Source organism: Ictidomys tridecemlineatus, chromosome 11, assembly GCF_052094955.1.
Source record: "Ictidomys tridecemlineatus isolate mIctTri1 chromosome 11, mIctTri1.hap1, whole genome shotgun sequence".
NCBI classification, from domain to species: domain Eukaryota; kingdom Metazoa; phylum Chordata; class Mammalia; order Rodentia; family Sciuridae; genus Ictidomys; species Ictidomys tridecemlineatus.
In genome coordinates, this window is record NC_135487.1 from 87,726,552 (window position 1) to 87,744,973 (window position 18,422).

General features: G+C 32.5%; 1 protein-coding gene and 1 pseudogene across 6 annotated transcripts in view; both read left to right on the top strand.

Moving 5' to 3' along the window:
- The window catches only part of Rnpc3 (RNA binding region (RNP1, RRM) containing 3), a 56,762-nt gene that overhangs the window by 26,279 nt on the left and 12,061 nt on the right, over positions 1 to 18,422 (top strand). For 3 of the 6 annotated variants that reach the window (XR_005735328.1, XR_005735330.1, XR_005735331.1), the window contains one exon: positions 1,117 to 2,388. The exons of 1 other annotated variant lie outside the window; for it this stretch is intronic. The gene's annotated coding sequence lies outside the window, so the exon portion shown is untranslated. Of the gene's footprint in view, positions 1 to 1,116; positions 2,389 to 13,225; positions 13,434 to 15,337; positions 15,443 to 18,422 lie in introns of those variants that run through there. 2 more of the 6 variants (XR_013427953.1, XR_013427954.1) reach the window with 2 other exon arrangements.
- On the top strand, positions 2,517 to 13,219 carry LOC120890852 (dnaJ homolog subfamily A member 1 pseudogene; annotated as a pseudogene).

Genomic DNA, 18,422 nt, shown 5'->3' on the forward strand with positions numbered 1-18,422 from the left:
AGAGGCAATTATATCTATTTTTAAAACATATCAATTAAAAATGAGAAAAGGGGTATTTGACTCTAAAAGAACAATTCTAAAATAATTGTATCTTTTTAAAATTATGAGGGAGCACTTATGGTCCTTATGTACTGGAATCTTTGAAAAATCTAAAAATTCAAGAAGAAAATATGAGCAATTGTATGAAACTTTTCAGAGCTTAGAAAGATTGGTATACAAAATACTGCTTTATATTTTTCTTGGGAACATAAGTAAACATTACAAAAACGTGCATGGAATTGATAGTACCAACTGTGTGAGGTAATGGTTTCTTCTGTGAAAGGAAAAGATGGAAAAATTCTATGGTTTGTGGACAACTGTGTGTGTGTGTCTGTGTGTGTGTGTGTGTGTGTGTACATGTGTATTATGTTACTTAAAGGTGTGTGTGTGTGTGTGTGTGTGTGTGTACATGTGTATTATATTACTTAAAGAAATTTTTGGCAAAATATCAACTTCCATTAAATCTGAGTCATGGGAAATGGGGCCTCTTTTTTTTTTTTTTAATAGCCTTTCTGTGTATTAGTGTTTCACAACTTAAACAAAAATAAAATAATCAAATGTCTATAAACCAGTGTTTCTCAACCATTTTTTCCCCTATATTGGCTTTGCCCCCAGGGAACATGTTTTAGACTTTTTTTTTTTTTTTCCCAATTCTAATCACCTTCTGCAGTATTTTAAAACCACAAAATACTGTATCTCTGTTTATGTGTCCTTATGGATACAGAGTAAGATTATTCTCCCTTCCCTGCCCCTGGAACGAGATGATATACCACATTAAGACACATGATCCTGTTCAGTAAAACATTTAAAAAATTAAGACCTTAAGAAATCATAGAGTGAATTCTCTAACCGTAGCTGATTTAAAGTAGACATCAATTATAGAAAAAAAGTACATTGCTAATTAACATGGGTTTAAATGGACTATTCAAGAGAAATTAGAAAATATTTGAATAACTGTGCAAAAATAAAAATACAATATCAGAATTTGTGAGATATAACTAAAGGAGTATTTAAAAAGAAAATCACAAGTTGATTTAATTTTTTTTTCTTTTTTATTTTTTATTTTTTTGGTTGCAGGCATTGAACGCAGGGGTACTCACTGCTAAGGCACATCCCCAACCCTATTTTGTATTTTATTTATAAAGGCAGGGTCTCACTGAGTTTTTCTCAGTACCTCGTTTTTGCTGAGGCCGGCTTTGAACTTGTGATCCTCTTGCTTCAACCTCCTGAGCTGCTGGGATTACAGGCATGTGCTACCACGTCCACTTCAATATTTCTTTTTTAAGAAACTAAAAAAGGAAGACTAAACCCCCAGAGCAAGTAGACTGAAAAAAAGAAAATAAAATGAAACTTGAATCAGTAAACTTAAAAATGAAACAGAAAGAGAAAATAAATTGTGCAAATAATAGCTAATTCCAATAAATGACCAGAGAAATTGAAAAAGTTATTTCTAGGCTACCAAGAAAAGATGAATGACAAATGTTGAGAGTAAAAGGTTATCATTGATGAGGGCTATCATTAAATCCCCAAATTCTAAGAAGGTACTAATGGAATATTTTGAACAATTTATCTCCACAAATTTGATGAAAAGAACAATTTCATGAAGAACACAAACTGCTGCCTATTTAAAAAGTAGGTTATCTGAATCCTATGTATGTTTAAGAAATTTACTTTATATATAAGTTTTCACATAAGGAAAACTCAATCGTTTCCATATTGTTTCACTGGTGAATTCTGCCAAACAATAAAGGAAGAAAGTACAGTATGAATCCAGCATATAAGACCATTCAAGAAAACTACAAATTACTACTTTTCATGAATATCAAAAAAATCATTTTGTCAAGTGGGATTTATTTTGGGAAATACTGACTATTTGAGCCTTTGAAAATCATTATAATCAAGTATAACAATAAAGAAAAAGCATATGATCATCCTAATTAGGGAAGAAGAGATGATACTTGACAAGATTAAATATCCACTTATAGCAAAAACTCAGGAAACCAGGAATGAAACAGACCCTTAAACTACCAGTGTCTACAGAACCTATCGTCATTTTAATGGCGAAATATTGAATAATGAAAGTCTTTCTCCTAAAGTGGTAAACAAGGAAAGGAGGTACAAACTCTAGATTCCTGTTCAGCCTCTCACTGGCAGGATGGCCAGTGAAATGAAAAAAGAAGAAAGTATAAAAATTAAGAATGAAATAAAGTTGTTCTTAGAGATGGCATGATTTGGATGTAGCAAATAACTAAAATTTAGCAAAATGGCTTCTACAAACAGTAAGTGAGTTAAGGTGTATGTGAAAAATTAATTGTACTATATATTTTCAATAAACAACCAGAAATTTAATTTCCTTTTCAATATTACTTCTCATGATGCCAAATCTAAGAAAGAATTGGGTGTATATCACTGAAATATGTGCTAGGCCTGAATGTTGGAAAACCTTTGCCAGTTTTTATGGAAAGATGTATACCCTAGCTGGGTAAGGAGATTTGTTAAGATGTCCACTCTTCCCCTTCTTGGTTCATTCTCTTAAAAAATCCCTGCAGGATATTTTGTTGATGTTGCCAGGTTAACTCAGATTTGTTTGGTTTAAAGGCAACAGAACTAGCAGAACCACCAGGTTTAAAAACATACAAAACCAGATGGCTTATATTACAAATACCAAAACTTATTTTAAAGCTACTCAAGATAGCGTGGTATTGACAAAATAAAAGACACATAAATCATTGAAACAAAAGATCAGCAATGGGCTCACACAAGACCAATTAAATTTTGACAAAGGGAGAAACAAATTCAGTGGAGAAAAGATAGTTCTTTTCAATATATAAGAGAAAAATTTGACACCTGTATGAAATAAAAAGGAAGACCTCAACACATTTCTCTCACTTTAGGTCTGTGGATCATAGACCTAAATATAAAATGTAAACTTATAAACTCCCTGTGACCATAGTTCAGCAAGGAATTCTTACATACAACACCAAATATTGGATCAATTATTTTTAAATGACAATAGATAAAGAGGATTTCATCAAATAAAAATAGTTTGCTTTTCAAAAGACAATAAAATTTTAAAAAGCCAGAGCTTAGAGACTGAGGTTATGAAGCACTGCGTTTGATCCTCAGCATCATATATGAATAAATAAAAAATAAAGGTATTGTATCCACTTGTAAGTATGTGTGTGTGTGTATATATATATATATATATATATATATATAAACACATATATTGTTTTTTAAAAAGTCAGGGCCTGGGAGAAAATTTTTACAAACCATGTATTTGATGAAGATTATATCCAGAATATTAAAAAAAAGTCTCAAAACTAAGATATATCACACATATCCTCAAAATGGTCAATGGGCTGGAGCTGTGGCTCAGTGGTTGAGTGCTTGCCTAGCATGTGTGAGGCACTGGATTCAATCCTTGGCACCACCTAACAATAAATAAACAAAGGTATTTTTTAAAAATGGACAATTAATTTGAACAGGCACTTCATCCAAGATTTACAAATGGCAAATAATTATATGAAACGTTACTCAACATCATTTGACTATAAACGAATGTAAAATATAGCTACAATAACACCAAAACACTTAGAAAAGCCTGAATAATAATAATAATAGCGAGAATTATCAAGAATGTAGTACAACTATAACTACATAGCTTGTAGTCATAAAAAATGGATAGCCACATTGCAAAACACTTTGAGGGGCAGTTTCTTATAAAGTTAAACATGTAAATGTGACTCAATTAGAGAAATATCCAAGAAAAGCTGCTCACACAAAAATGTACATGTGAGTGCAGTGTTTATTCATCTTTCACAATGGAAACCCAGGTATTTTTCAACTATTGTAGTACATCTGTATAAAGTACTGATGACTGCTATGTGAAACAATATGACTTTATCTTAAATACATCATGTTAAGAAGCCAGACTCAAAAAAGTTACATACTGTGACAACATTTTCATGAAATTTTGTAAAGGTAAATTGTATGACAGAGAAAATAACTGGTTGCCAAGTCATTCAACTTACTCATTCAGAGGTGAATGAGTAAGTTGAATGACTACAAAGGGTCAAGAGAATTTGGTGGCATAATGGAAACTTTCTGATTGTGGCTATTGGTATTCACTGTGTCTAAAACTTGTAGATCTGTACATGGCACAAAGAATTTCACTCTATAGAAAAAAAAACTGCATTTGATGAAAAGAAGGCCTGCTCCTTTATCATTGACTGCTTGCTATAAGTAGAATAGAACTTCTGTTGATAAAATTTAATCTCTGGTCCACTTTGTTATCTTTGGCATGAAATATGCTATTATTTAATATTAAACATGCTATTTTCACCTTTAAAATTATGAAATAATTTCTTTTTTCAAAGAAATGCTTTCAAGGATTTTTTAAATTTAATTTATGATCAGTTTCAAATGTAAACAATGTATTTAGCTTTGCTAAAGGGGATGGTATTCATTGATTTTTATTTCTATAAACCCACCAACCAATATTTAAGGTATTTAATAGTGCATTAGTCTATCTCTGTGTAGAAAGGAACATTTTACTCTCTCTGGAGGCAGAATTGTAATTTAAAAACTAATTCTTGACCTCAATAAGTTATCTCACCTTTCTGACCCTTCGCTTTCACATTTATAATTTGGGTATAATCAAATCAACCCTGCAGTATTGTTTAGGAGGCAAATACATGCCCACAGATATAAAAAGCATCTGTTACTACTCCAGATACATGTGAGGTGACCTCTATATTAAAATGTATGTATTTGTGTTTGTGACATAATTTACAAAATACCTTCATACATAAAATCTTCATGCCATTCCTAAGAGATAGGCAGCCATACATCCCCCTTTAGATCAGCAAACATAAAGTTTGTCTAATACTAAGGAAAGGATTTAACAAAGAATCAAATTTTTTACTGTTGATCCCCAGTGCCTCATAACAAATAAGGCTTTTTTTTTTAAGAGAGAGAGAGAATTTTTTAATATCTATTTTTAGTTTTCGGCAGACACAACATCTTTCATGTGGTGCTGAGTATCGAACCCAGCGTCCTGTGCATGCCAGGCGAGCCCATCACCTCTTGAGCCACATCCCCAGGCCACAGATAAGGCTTTTGAAAGCACTTGTGCCAACCTAAGCTTTGTAAGGGTTTAATCACCTTTGGCCTTGCATTCCTAAATTATCCTATTGAGAAACAGAACTGACAGGTGTTACCTCAGATAGAGGTGTTTTACTTTCGAGGTGAGTAGTTAAGTGATAAGAAAAACATAGAAGTAATCTTTATGAGCTTTATAATCACTGCCCTAAAATATAATTGGTAAATATAATCACAGTATAAATGGGGCAAGGCTTACTTGAAACAGTGACATTAAGCTTCTTTAAGTTACTGTGAATTTATAGTATTATTGATTAAATGCTGATCATTACTAGTATAATCAGAATTTAGACATATCTCCTTTTGCTGTTAAGCAAATTTCTTAACATTGTAAAATTTTTAAATTTTGTATGTTTAATACTGATTCATTAAGAATCATGGCATAAGTTAGATTTTAATACACAAAATACAAAGCCTACAGAAATGTATTAAAAACATCATGGTATATGTGACAGCAAGATTTAGATTTGTCTAGACGACTTGGATTTTTCAAGTTTTTTTAATGTACAGGAACACTTTGCCAATGTAGTGTGAATTGATTAACTTTTCTCTAAAACCCATAACACTAGACAAGATAAATACTATGTAATCAGATGTTAGACGTTTTTACATTTTGGTTTTAAATTTCTTTATGTAAGTCAGATTTTAATTATTTTTATATTGACTATTAAGGAATTATGGCATGGATAAGATTTTAATCCCCAATTCAATGAAAATTGAATAAAGGCAATAAATAGAGAAATATGTATCAATACAATGCTGCCATAACATAAAAGAACAGATACATTTTGGATCTCTTGTCTAGAACTGCTCTCCAGGTTAACCTGCAGCCCTTCTGCCACACACAATGAAACTGTTTTGATGTGGAGACTATAAACTTATGGTGGCAATACCCATAAATGTAGCAGATGCTTTAGGAAACATTTAGAAAACAGCCTTGTTAGTGCAATATTATGATCCCAGTTGAGGGGAGTTGTGAAACAGCCATAAATTTGATTTAGTAGGAAGATCCTGGGAATAAGAGAACCAAAGTCTGAGATAAGGTTTACAAACATTCCTAAGAAATTGTTGTATTCCAATAGGATTGAAAGAGATCATTAGAAAGTAAACCCAAAGCAGACTTGAATACTCATAAAACTTTGTGTTCTCATCCCAAATACAGATGTTCAAATAAACAAATGTGAGATACTAACAATTGTTAACTAACTCCAACTGGGTCCAGATAAAGATGATAAATATGTTCTAAGAATTAAAATAAACATTGTTTAAAGAATCAAATGAAATATGGTGATAATGACTCAACACAATAAATCTCATCTAAGAAGTTGAAACATAACAAATAACAAAATGAGAAAAATGACATCTGCAAGGTGGCAAAATAGCTAAGTCCTAGGCCCTCACACGGTCCATACAGAAAATCAACAAAATACTTATGGGAGATACCTAGAAACTGATTAAAAGGTCTGAGTCTCAAACAAGCACAAAGCCAATTGCATAAAAGCTGTATAGGAAATTCAGTATTCTGTCCATTCATCAGAACCATACCACTCTTCCAATCTATATGGGAGGCTTATTTAGGAGGAATCCTGCAACATTCCTGTTTCTCTATAGGAAGGAAAACCAGTAGAACATACAGCCAACTGAATTGAAGGAGGCTGCCTAAAGGACTTTTTTCTGTCTTGTCTGTATCCACCAAATGACAGAACAAGATACCAGGTGGGGGGTATTGAATAATTAGACTTAACAGAAACTCAGTTGAGTCTGCAAATCCTCGGGTAGACAGTAGATGGCTCACAAGGTCCATGATTTAAGGCAACATCAAGAAGAAAAGGAGAAAACTTCAAAGATATTACATGCAAAATCTCAGGAGGGACTCATACTCAGAACTATAGTTTGAGAGAAACTGTAGCCAGACTCTGTGAAATCTCTGTGAAACTAAATTGTAAAATATGGGTGTGTCAGCTGATTAATGAAATGACAAATAAAAGAAGGAAAAGAAAATGGAGAAAAGGAAGTTAAACAAAGAAACAGGTGACCAAGACACATTTAAAGGAACTAATTAAATTTCCATGAACCAAACACTAAAAAATGGAGAAATAGACAAAGAAATAAAAATTACTGTCATAAGATGCACAATGAATTAAGAGAACTTGGTTAATAGTTAAATAAAACAAAAATGATGCATGGACAAAACAAGAATACCAACAGAAGAGAGAGGAAGCCAAACAGATATTATGTAGCTGCAGAACACAATAAGTACTAAAACTCGAGAGGGACTCAATAGCAGACCTTACCAGACAAGAAGAGACTTGAAAGAAATTATGGCATACCATTAAATGGAACAGCATTCATATTATGGAACTCCAGTGGGAAGGTATGTGACAGAAAACCTATTTAAAGAACTAATAAGTGAAAATATTCCAAATATCAGAAAAGGGATGGGCATTCAAATTCAAGAAGCTCAAAGAACTCCAACAATTATACATGTAAAGAACCTACACTGAAACACATTATAACCAAACTGTCAAAATAGAATCTTAACAACACCAAAATAAAATTCCCATGTAAAAAGGAGCTGTTAGATTACTAGTAGATTTATTTTAGCAGAAACCTCACAGGCTAGATGATAGTGGGATTATAAATTCAATATACAGAAAGAAAAATATTGTCACACCAAGAATAACATATCTAACAAAGCTGTCTTTCAAAAATGAATGAAAAATTCATACTCTCCTATAAGAAAGTTCATCACAACTAGTTCTGCTCTTCAAGAAATATTGAAAAGAATCTCATAAGTTGAAATGAAGAACAACAAATAATGCAAAATCACACAAAAATGTAAAATCCCTGGTAAAGATACATATACAAAGAAATACAGAAGCCTATGGTATTATAATGTAAGTGAACAAATCACTTATAAATCTGGTATAACATTCTTTAAAGCATGAAACATGGTATAAACCAAATAGTGTTTTATATACAAATGAAATTTTTATCAGTTTAAAATAGATTGTTATATCTTTACTTATTTTTATACAGTATTTGTAGTTCTGGGAATATAACCCAGGTCCTCATGACACCCCAAGCCCTTAGATTATTATAAGTGCAATGGTAACCATTGTAATATGCAAACTGGCAAATAAGAAATAAAACATGCCACTGCCAAAAAAAAAAAAAAAAATCAGTGAAACACAAAGGAAGAGCATCAGAGAGGAAAAGAGAACAAAAATCCTATAAGACAAAAAAAAAAAAATCAGTAATTTATTGAAATGAAAATGGGTTACATGCACCAGCAAAAATACTTGGGCTAAATGGATAAAAAATAAGATACAATGATATGTTGCCTATTAGCAACTAACTTTACATCTAAAGTTAAAAATGAAAAGGTAGGAAAAGATATTTCAGTTGTATTAGAATCTAAAGATAGCAAGAATGACCATACTTATACAAAATAGATTTTAGGACAAAAATTGTCACAAGACAGAGAAGAACATTGTATGATGAGGAAAGGATCAATTTAAATAGAAGATAAATGGTTTAATATGCATCTAATATCAGAGCACCTAAATGTATTTAGCAGACATTGATAGTACTCATGGGAAATATAAGAAAAAAATAATGGCAGGAGACTTCAATATTCCATTTTCCAGCAATGTATTGAAAAAACAGTATCAATGAGGAAACAGAATTGAACAACACACTAGAAAAATCAGATCTACCAGGCCTATATAGAATAGTTCATCCAACAACAGAACATATATTCTTCTCAAGCAACAATGGTATACTCTCCCAGATAGCCACATTAGATCATGAAATCAATCTTAACAAATTTAGGAAAATTTAAAATATACAAAGCATCTTTTCTGACCCCATAAAGGAATATAAGCAAAAAATCATATCAGAAGAGAAACAGGAAACTCCATAAATACCTGGAAATTAATGATTCATTCTTAAATGACCAATGAGTCAAAGAGAAAATGACCAGGGAAATTATGAAATATTTGGAAACAAAACCATAACGACTTATGGGATGCAGCAAAGCAGTTCTGAGAGAGGAGTTCATAGTGGTAAACACCTGCATCAAAAAAGAAGAGAGATAGCAAATCCAGAACCTAAATTTATATCTCAAAAGAACTAAAAGAAGAACAATCTAAATACAAAATCAGCAGGAAACAAAAAGAAAATAAGAGTATGAATAAATACTAGCAATATAAAAATCAATGAAATTAAGATTTTTTTTAATGATCAACAAAGTTGACAAGTACTTAGCTAGACTAACAAAAAGAAGTTTTGAATATCTAACTTAGAAATTACAAAGGAGACATTACAACTGAAGTTATAGGAATAAAAGGACTCATAACATTCCTTTTAGAATTGTATGCTGACAAATTGGTTGACCTTAAAGAAACGGAGAAATTCCTACAAAAGTATAATCTTCCAAGAAGAAATCAAGAAGAAATAAAAATCTAAACACACCTATAACAAGTGAGGTTATTGAAGCAATAACAAATACCTCCCCACAAAGCAAAGCCCAGGATCACAGCGTCCACTGCAGATTTTTACTGAACATTTAAAAAGGAATTAACATCATTTTTTTTGCTCTAATTCTTCCAAAGAAAGGAACAGGAGGAGACACATCCCAACTCATTCTGTGAGGCCAATGTTACCCTAATACCAAAATGCCCAGCACAACAAAATTATAGAACAATATATCTTACCACAGTCTGGCTGGGCACAAATCACGAGCCACTGAAGCAGGAACAAACTTTATTTCTGAACTCCACCAGCACACTCCGCACACGCTCCCCGGGAACTATCACGAACCCCATGCAGCTAGTCCAGGAACCAGCCACCGGAAGTATCTCCTCTGGAAATCCCTCCTCCTGCACTTCCCCAACCAATGGGAACTCTCCGGGAATCCCCGGGAATCCCCGCAAGAACTCCAAAGTAGCCGCCGAGGCGGATAGTAATGCCTTGCCTGTCAACCAATACTATTGGCAAAATGCCAAGGGCCATTCCGACTCATCTGTGGCTCTCAGCAATATCTGGTGAATGTTGATATCTAAATCTTTAACAAAATAATAGCAAACTAAATTGAAGAGCACATTTAAAGGACCATACATTATGGCCACCGATATTTATACATGAAATTTGAAATACTTCATCATATATAAATCAATGAATGTGATATACCACGTTAACAGAATGAAGAACAAAATAATATGATAATTCAGAAAAGCACTTGATAAAATTCAACTTATCTTTATAATAAAAATACTAATCAAGAAAGGAAGAGAATGTTTCTTGATATATTAAATTTCATATATGAAATGCCTGTAGTCAATATCATACTCAATGGGAAAGGCTGGATTTTTTTTCTAAGATTAGGAAGAAAACAAAGATGCCCCCTCTAACCACTATTTTTCAACATATAATTGGAAGTTCTAGCCATATCAGTTAGACAAGAAAAAGAAATAAAAACATTTAAGTTGAAAAGGGGAAGAATTTAAACAATTTCTGCTCACAGACAGCATGATCTTGTCCGTAGAAAATTCTTAAGGATTTATACACATAAAACCTGTTCTTATTAGAAATAATAAGTGAATTTGGCAAAGCTGCTGGACGCAATATCAGCAAATTCAGTTGCAGCAATAACCAAACAATAAAAGAAATAGAATAAATCCATTTATTTTGACATCAAAGAGAAGAAAATACTTAGGAATAAACTTAAGCAGATGAAAAACATACATTAAACATTGCTAAGCGAAATGAAAGGAAAACAAATAAATGGAAATGCATTCTGTGTTCACGAATTGGAAGACATAAAATTGTTAAAATGTTTATACTACCCAAAATTATCTAAATTCAATTCAGTCTTTATGAAAATCCCAATAACATTTATACAGAAGTAGCAAGAATATCTCAAAATTCATGTGGAATCTCAAAGAGTCATGGACAGCCAAAACTCTCTTCAAGAGGAACAAAATTAGAGGGCTTACACTGGCTGACTTTTTTAAAAAATATTTTTAGTTGTAGATGGATACATACCTTTACTTATTTATTTACTTTTATGTGGTGCTGAGGATTGAACGCAGTGCCTCACACCTTCCAGGCAATCTACCACTGAGCTACAACCTCAGCCCCAACACTGTCTGATTTTAAGTATACAACACAGAAAAAAAAATAGTTTAGACATGTGCTACTGGATATGAAGAGATATATACAGGCCAAAAGAACAGAACAGAAAGCCCAGAAATAAACCCCTGCACATATGGCCAAGTGATTATTGACAGAAATTCCTAGACTAAACATTTGACTTCAACAAATGGCACTTGGAAAATGGAGTAGCCACATGCAAAAAGAATGAGTTGGACCTTACACCACACACAAAAATTAACTCGAAATGGATTAAAGACCGAATGTGAGATCTAAAACTATTAAAATTCCAGAAGAGGGAACTTTCCAGAATGTTCAGTGAGAGGCGGAGGAGCAGCAGCTGCCTGGACTGTACACAGTTAAGTGCTCCTTCCCACTCCCCCACAATGCCCCCAGCCTGCTCACGGGCTGTAGAAAATGGTGAAAGAAAGCACTTACTATGATGTTTGGGGGATCAAACTCAATGTCACCAGGAAGAATTTAAAAAGGCTTAGAGAAAACTGGCCTTGAAGTACCACCCTGATAAGAATTCTAATGAAGGAGAAAAGTTTAAACAGATTTCTCAAGCTTATGAAATTCTCTCTGATGCCAAGAAAAGGGAATTATATGACAAAGGAGGAGAACAGGCAATTAAGGAGGTTAGAGCAGGTGGTGGTTTTGGCTCCCCCATGGACATCTTTGATATGTTTTTTTGGAGGAGGAGGAGGAAGGATGCAGAGAGAAAGGAAAGGTAAAAATGTTGTGCACTATCTCTTATATAAGCCAAGAAGACTTATATAATGGTGCAACAAGAAAACTGGCTCTACAAAATAATGTGATTTGTGACAAATGTCAAGGCTGAGGTGGTAAGAAGGAGCAGTAGAGTGCTGTTCCAAATGCTGAGGTACTGAAATGCAAATAAGAATTCATCAGATAGGAACTGGAATGGTTCCTATTCAGTCTGTGTGTATGGAGTGCCAGGGCCATGGGGAACGGATCAGTCCTAAAGATAGATGTAAAAGCTGCAATGGAAGGAAGATAGTTCAAGAGAAGATGATCCTGGAAGTTCATATTGACAAAGGCATGAAAGATGGACAGAAGATAACATTCCATGATGAAGGAGACCAGGAGCCAGGATTGGAACCAGGAGATATTATCATTGTGTTAGATCAAATGTGTTAGATCATCACCTCTCATCCAAGTCAGATTGTCAAGCATGGCGATATAAAGTATGTGCTAAATGAAGGTATGCTAATTTATTGTAGACCATGTGAAAAGGGTCGCCTCATCATCGAGTTTAAGGTAAACTTTCCTAAAAAATGGCTTTCTCTCTCCTGACAAACTCTCTTTGCTAGAAAAACTCCTACCTGACAGGAAGGAATTGGAAGAGACTGATGAAACAGATCAAATAGAACTGGTGGACTTTGATCCAAATCAGGAAAGATGGCACCATTATAATGGAGAAGCATATGAGGATGATGAACATCATCCCAGAGGTGGTGTTCAGTGTCAAAGTACTTAATGGGGCTAGTGAATAACACTCACTGCAGGCATATTATACACACACACACACACACACACACACACACACACACACACACACACTATGTGGCTTCAATGACAGAAATTTGTTGTTGGAAGTTAGAAAGTCTAAAGTTAATGTGACAGCACTGTTGCTTCTTTCTAATGCCAGAGTAGGAAGGATCCTTCATATATTCTTCTCCATGACTTATAGATGACCTTCCTCTACCTGTGTAGTTTTACATTATCTTTCTTCATGTATAGTATCTTTGTGCCAAATTTACCCTTTTTACAAGGACTATAGTCATCTTTAATTAGGGACTATTCTAGTAACCTAAGTTTAACTGGATCACCTTTCTCCAAATAGGTCACATTCTGAGGAATTGGGCATTAGGACTCCAACCTGTGAATTTTTGAAGGATAAGCAACTCAACCCTATTAGTTTCCTTTTTTTTTTTTTTGAGAGAGAGAGAGAGAGAGAATTTTTTTAATATTTATTGTTTAGTTTTCGGCAGACACAACATCTTTGTTTGTATGTGGTGCTGAGGATCGAACCCGGGCCACATGCATGCCAGGTAAGCGCACTACCGCTTGAGCCACATCCCCAGCCCCTATTAGTTTCCTTTTTGAGATCAAGAACAAGGTCAGGATGTAAACTATTCAATAGTTTGTTGGAAGTTCTACCCAATGCAATAAGGCAAGAAAAGGCATAGATATGAAAGAAAGAAAAAAATGAAAATGTTTTGTTCTCAAATGCCATGATTATTTATGCAGAAATTCCTACAGCATCTCTTTTTTTCATTGATTTTATTTTTTTAAATACACGACAGTGGAATGCATTACAATTCTTATTACACATATAGAACACAATTTTTCATATCTTTGTATATAAAGTATGTTCACGCCAATTCATGTCTTTATACGTGTGCTTTTTTTGCATTACAATTCTTATTACACATATATACCACAATTTTTCATGTCTCTGTTTGTATATAAAGTAGGTTGACACTGAATTTGTGTCTTCATACATGTACTTTGGATAATGATGTCCATCACATTCCACTATTCTTGCTAATCCCCTGCATCTTAAAAACTAATGAATGAATTTATCAAAGATAGAAGATAAATTCTATATGTAGTAGCATCATTTGGAAAGTGATTTTTTAAAGAAAATACTTTATGGAAGGATATAAAACATAAAATAATGGATAACAAATATGACAAATAAGACCCATACAATGAAAAGTATAAAACATGTAGGGGAGGAAGATTGTCAACCTTACTGGTTCTCAAGAAAATAAAAATTAAAGGCTAAATAAGATAATAATTTTGCAATAGAATGACAAAATTAAAACCAAAAAAACAAAAATAAACAACAAAAAAGGCAATGTCATGTGAATGATGTGTACCAACTGAATGTCTTAAATTACTAATGGGAGTATTTGCTATCATGTTGGCAAAGAGTTTCAAAATCTTTATAAGTGTATACACTTAAATGAATACCCACAATTTTATTTCTAGATATTAAGAAGAGATACAAAATATAATTCTCTGAAGTCTTTTTCTTGCTTTTTTCATTGTAGCTTCATTTATGAGAGCCAAAGATAAAAACAACCCAAATGTCCATCAACATGTAAACAGATAAACAAATGATGAGAAGTTCATAAAACAGTATACAGCACAGCCATATAAATGACAATACTATGACAATATAATTCTTTTAAAATAAGTGTCACATTGATTCAGCTTTTAAGTAAGTTTCCCTTTTAGAACAACTGATGAAGTTCAACCACCCAAGTACCTCCCTTATAGAATTCTCACTCAGTATGGCAGTCTGATTTCCCAGGTTCTAGGTACCAAACAATTAGGTTCAACTCCCATTACCTAAAGGTCAATGAAATTATTCAAAGGAGCTAGTCCTAGCTAGTCCTAACCACTCCCTACCCCTTGCTTGCCCATTCTGTCCTATAGAAACCATAATGAAAGTGCTTGCCCATATTTCCCTCTATACTTCTGCCTGATATTTTTGTATTCCATCCTAGTACTTCCCCCTGAGGAGTTTTGTATGGTATATAATTTCTCCCTAGGATCCATGAGCATAAGAAGCTCTTAAACTCCAGTTTCTTTCTCTTGATCTGTATCTGCCCTCATCATACTTCACCCAAGAAAATATATTAAAAAACACTGATAAACACAAAAAACATACTTAAATTCATTTCCTATGAATGCTGTAACAAATAAACATACTCTTAGTGGCTTAAAACAACAGGAACATATTCTGTTACAGTTCAAGATGCCAGAAGTCCAAATCAGGGAGTCAGTGAGGCAATCCTCCTTTCAGAGGCTCCAAGCAAAATTCAATCTTATTTCTTCCAGTTTTTGGTGGTTGCTGGAATTCCATGAGTTGGGACCACATCACTCCAGTCTCTGCATCTTTATTTTTCTGTATGTCAAATCTCTCTCTTCTTCCCTCTATTAGGATACATGACATAGCATTTAGGTCCATTGTGGATAATCTAAGATACTCAACCCATCTCAAGATCATTAATTTAATCTCATCTGCAAAGACCTTTCTTCTAAACAGGTAATGTTCAGAAGTTCTAGAAAATAGGGCTTGATGTCCTTTTAAAAATTTTAATAGATTTTATTTTTATGAACACTTTTAGATTCATAGCAAACATGAATGTATAGTACAGAGTTTCAATATATCCTCAACGTAACCCCACAATTCCACCCCCACTATCAACTGCACCAGAGTGGAACATTGCTACAATTGATGAATATACATGGACATACATTTATCACCAAAAGTTTACATTATGATGAATGATTGGTATTGAACATTTTATATTTTGACAAATGAACTATGATATGTATTCACTTTTAGTATACAGAATGGTTTCACTACTTTATAAATCCTCTGTATTCCACCTATTTATCCCTCTCCTATCCTTAACCTCTGGTGATAACTGATATTCTTACTTTGTTTGCACTTTTGTTTTCAAGGAATGTCATATATTTGTAATCATACAGCATGCACTTTTTAAAAATTTTTTTTATTCATTTGGTATCATGCATTTAGATTTCCTTTATAACTTTTCAGCTCATTTCTTCTTAGTGCTAAAAAATTATATATACACACATAAGCATACATACATCCTTCAGTTATCCTTTCACATTCTGAAGGACATATTGCTGCTTCCTAATCTGGGCACTTATGAATAAAGATGTCATAGATATTGGTTTGTGGGTTTTGTGTGAGTGTAAGTTCTGGCTCGTGTTGGTAAATACCAAAGTATCATGTTTTTTGGATTACATGGTGAGAGAATGTTTAGTTTCAGTTCTAACATTTTACACTGATACAAGCAAATAGTTGCTGTCAAAATTTTGGATTTTCAACATTCTAATAAATGTATAGTAGTTTCTTGTTGATTTTATTTTCAATTCTCAATGGAATATGATATCAAATATATTTTTATATGCTTAACTTACAATCAACATATCTTTTTCATAAAATATCTGTTAAAATATTTTGCCCAGTGTTTAATTGGATTGTCCATTTTCTCATTGCTGAGTTTCAAGGGTTCTTTGTACACTTTGGATAACAGTTCTTTATCAAATGTCATTTGAACACATTTTCTCATAGTCTGTGGTTTGTATCTTGATAACATCTTTAATAGAATGGATGTTCTGAATTTTAATTAAGTCCAGATGATTAATTATTTTTTCATGAATTATGCCTTTGGTGTTGTATTTAAAAAGTGATGAGCACATCCAAGCCTACCCAGATTTTCTCCTGTTATATTCTAAGTATTTCATGGTTTTGCCTTTTATACTTACATTTGTGGTCCATTTTGAGTTATTTTTCGTGAAACAGGAAAAGTCTGTGTCTCAATATTTTTTTTAATTTAGATGTTCACTTGTTCTAGAACCATTTGTTGGGAAGTTTATCTTTTCCCACTGTATTTCCTTTGTTCTTTTGTCAAAGATCAGATGGCTATATTTATGTGGGTCTATTTTTGAGTTCTCTATTTTGTTTCATTGAACTACTATCTTTTTAAATTATTGACTTTGGCAAAGGATATAAGAGTTTCCTTTGGACTTTAAAAATCTCTATGGTGTGACTTTTGTTGAAAAATAGAAACAAAGTACATAATTTCCACTATGATGAAATGTAAAAAGAGATTTATAAAAATATTATGAAAGAATAAAAGGGTATAAAAAGAAGAATAAATGTGATATTAAGTGGATTCAAACACAAATGTGTTAATTACTTTCAGTGTAAATGGACTAAATATTTCTGTTAAAAGAAAAGCATTTTCACACATGATATTAAAAAGTAGGGATATATAAAGAAATAAAGTTAAAAAAACAGAACAAAATAATCTATGAATAGTCTAACAAAATAAAAGCTAGTATATCTTTGTTAGTATTGAAAATATTAGCTTTAAGGCCAAGTAAGCACAAAAGATAAAAATAGTTATTCTTTAATAATAAAATATTTGACTCTGTATATTATCTATTCAAACTATAACTCACCTTATAATCCATGTTTAAAATAGATAAGGCTAAAAAATAGTAAGAAAAATTGTGCCTCTTTTATACATTTGGCAACTTGGGTTTTCACTTAAGATTCCTTGTTCCTTGTTCTGCCATTTTTGTTGTTAGATTTGTCTTCTTCCTATTGAGAATTTGGAATTCTTGTATTCTTGTTATTTCTTGTTATATATTGCAGATATCAATAAAATACAATTTTAATTAGATAAGTGGTTCTATGTGACCAAAAAGTATAAATTATGTAATTAAATTTAAAAATAAACAAGAAAGACAACAATATATTAATTTTATATTGAAGTTTTTTTATATAATTCTCATAAATTTCACTGGTTACTTAAAAATGAAAGTCTGGAAAATACTGAAGTAATTATTCCAATAGTGTCTTTGATTGTTAACATTTTCTGATTCTATGATTTATTCTTTCCTTAAATTTTCATATCCCATGAAAAAAGAAATTTATAGAATATCTTATGAATTAAAAAGCTTACAGGAATCTAGTGGATGTATCAGTCAAAAGGCTATGCTGTAGTAAGAAAAACTCAAAATTTTTCAGTGGCTTCAAATAGCCAAGTTTGTTTTTTATTTTCATCTAAGATCAGCAAGGGAATTCTTATTAGTCCCTTTGCAATGGCAATAAAATCTTTATTTTGACATATATTTTAACAATTTAGGAGGCCCCTAAGTAAACATTATTTTTTTTCTTGCATTTCATTGCAAAAGCAAATTACCTGTACTTTCTCAAATTCAAACAGCTGTATATTTCACCTGCAGGAAGACACACCAATTATTGTGAACAATAGTCTGTCTGTGAGTGTGAAGTTATAATTGAAAACTACCAGAAAGATATAATTTCATTTGAGTTAACACTTGAAAAGCAAGAAATGTATCAAGAACCCTTACCACTTCCACAGTCTTCTAAAAATATTATTAACTAAACAGAACTTTATATATTCCAAAATGCCTTCACCAACAATACTTTGTCTGATTTTCATAGCAACCAAACAAGG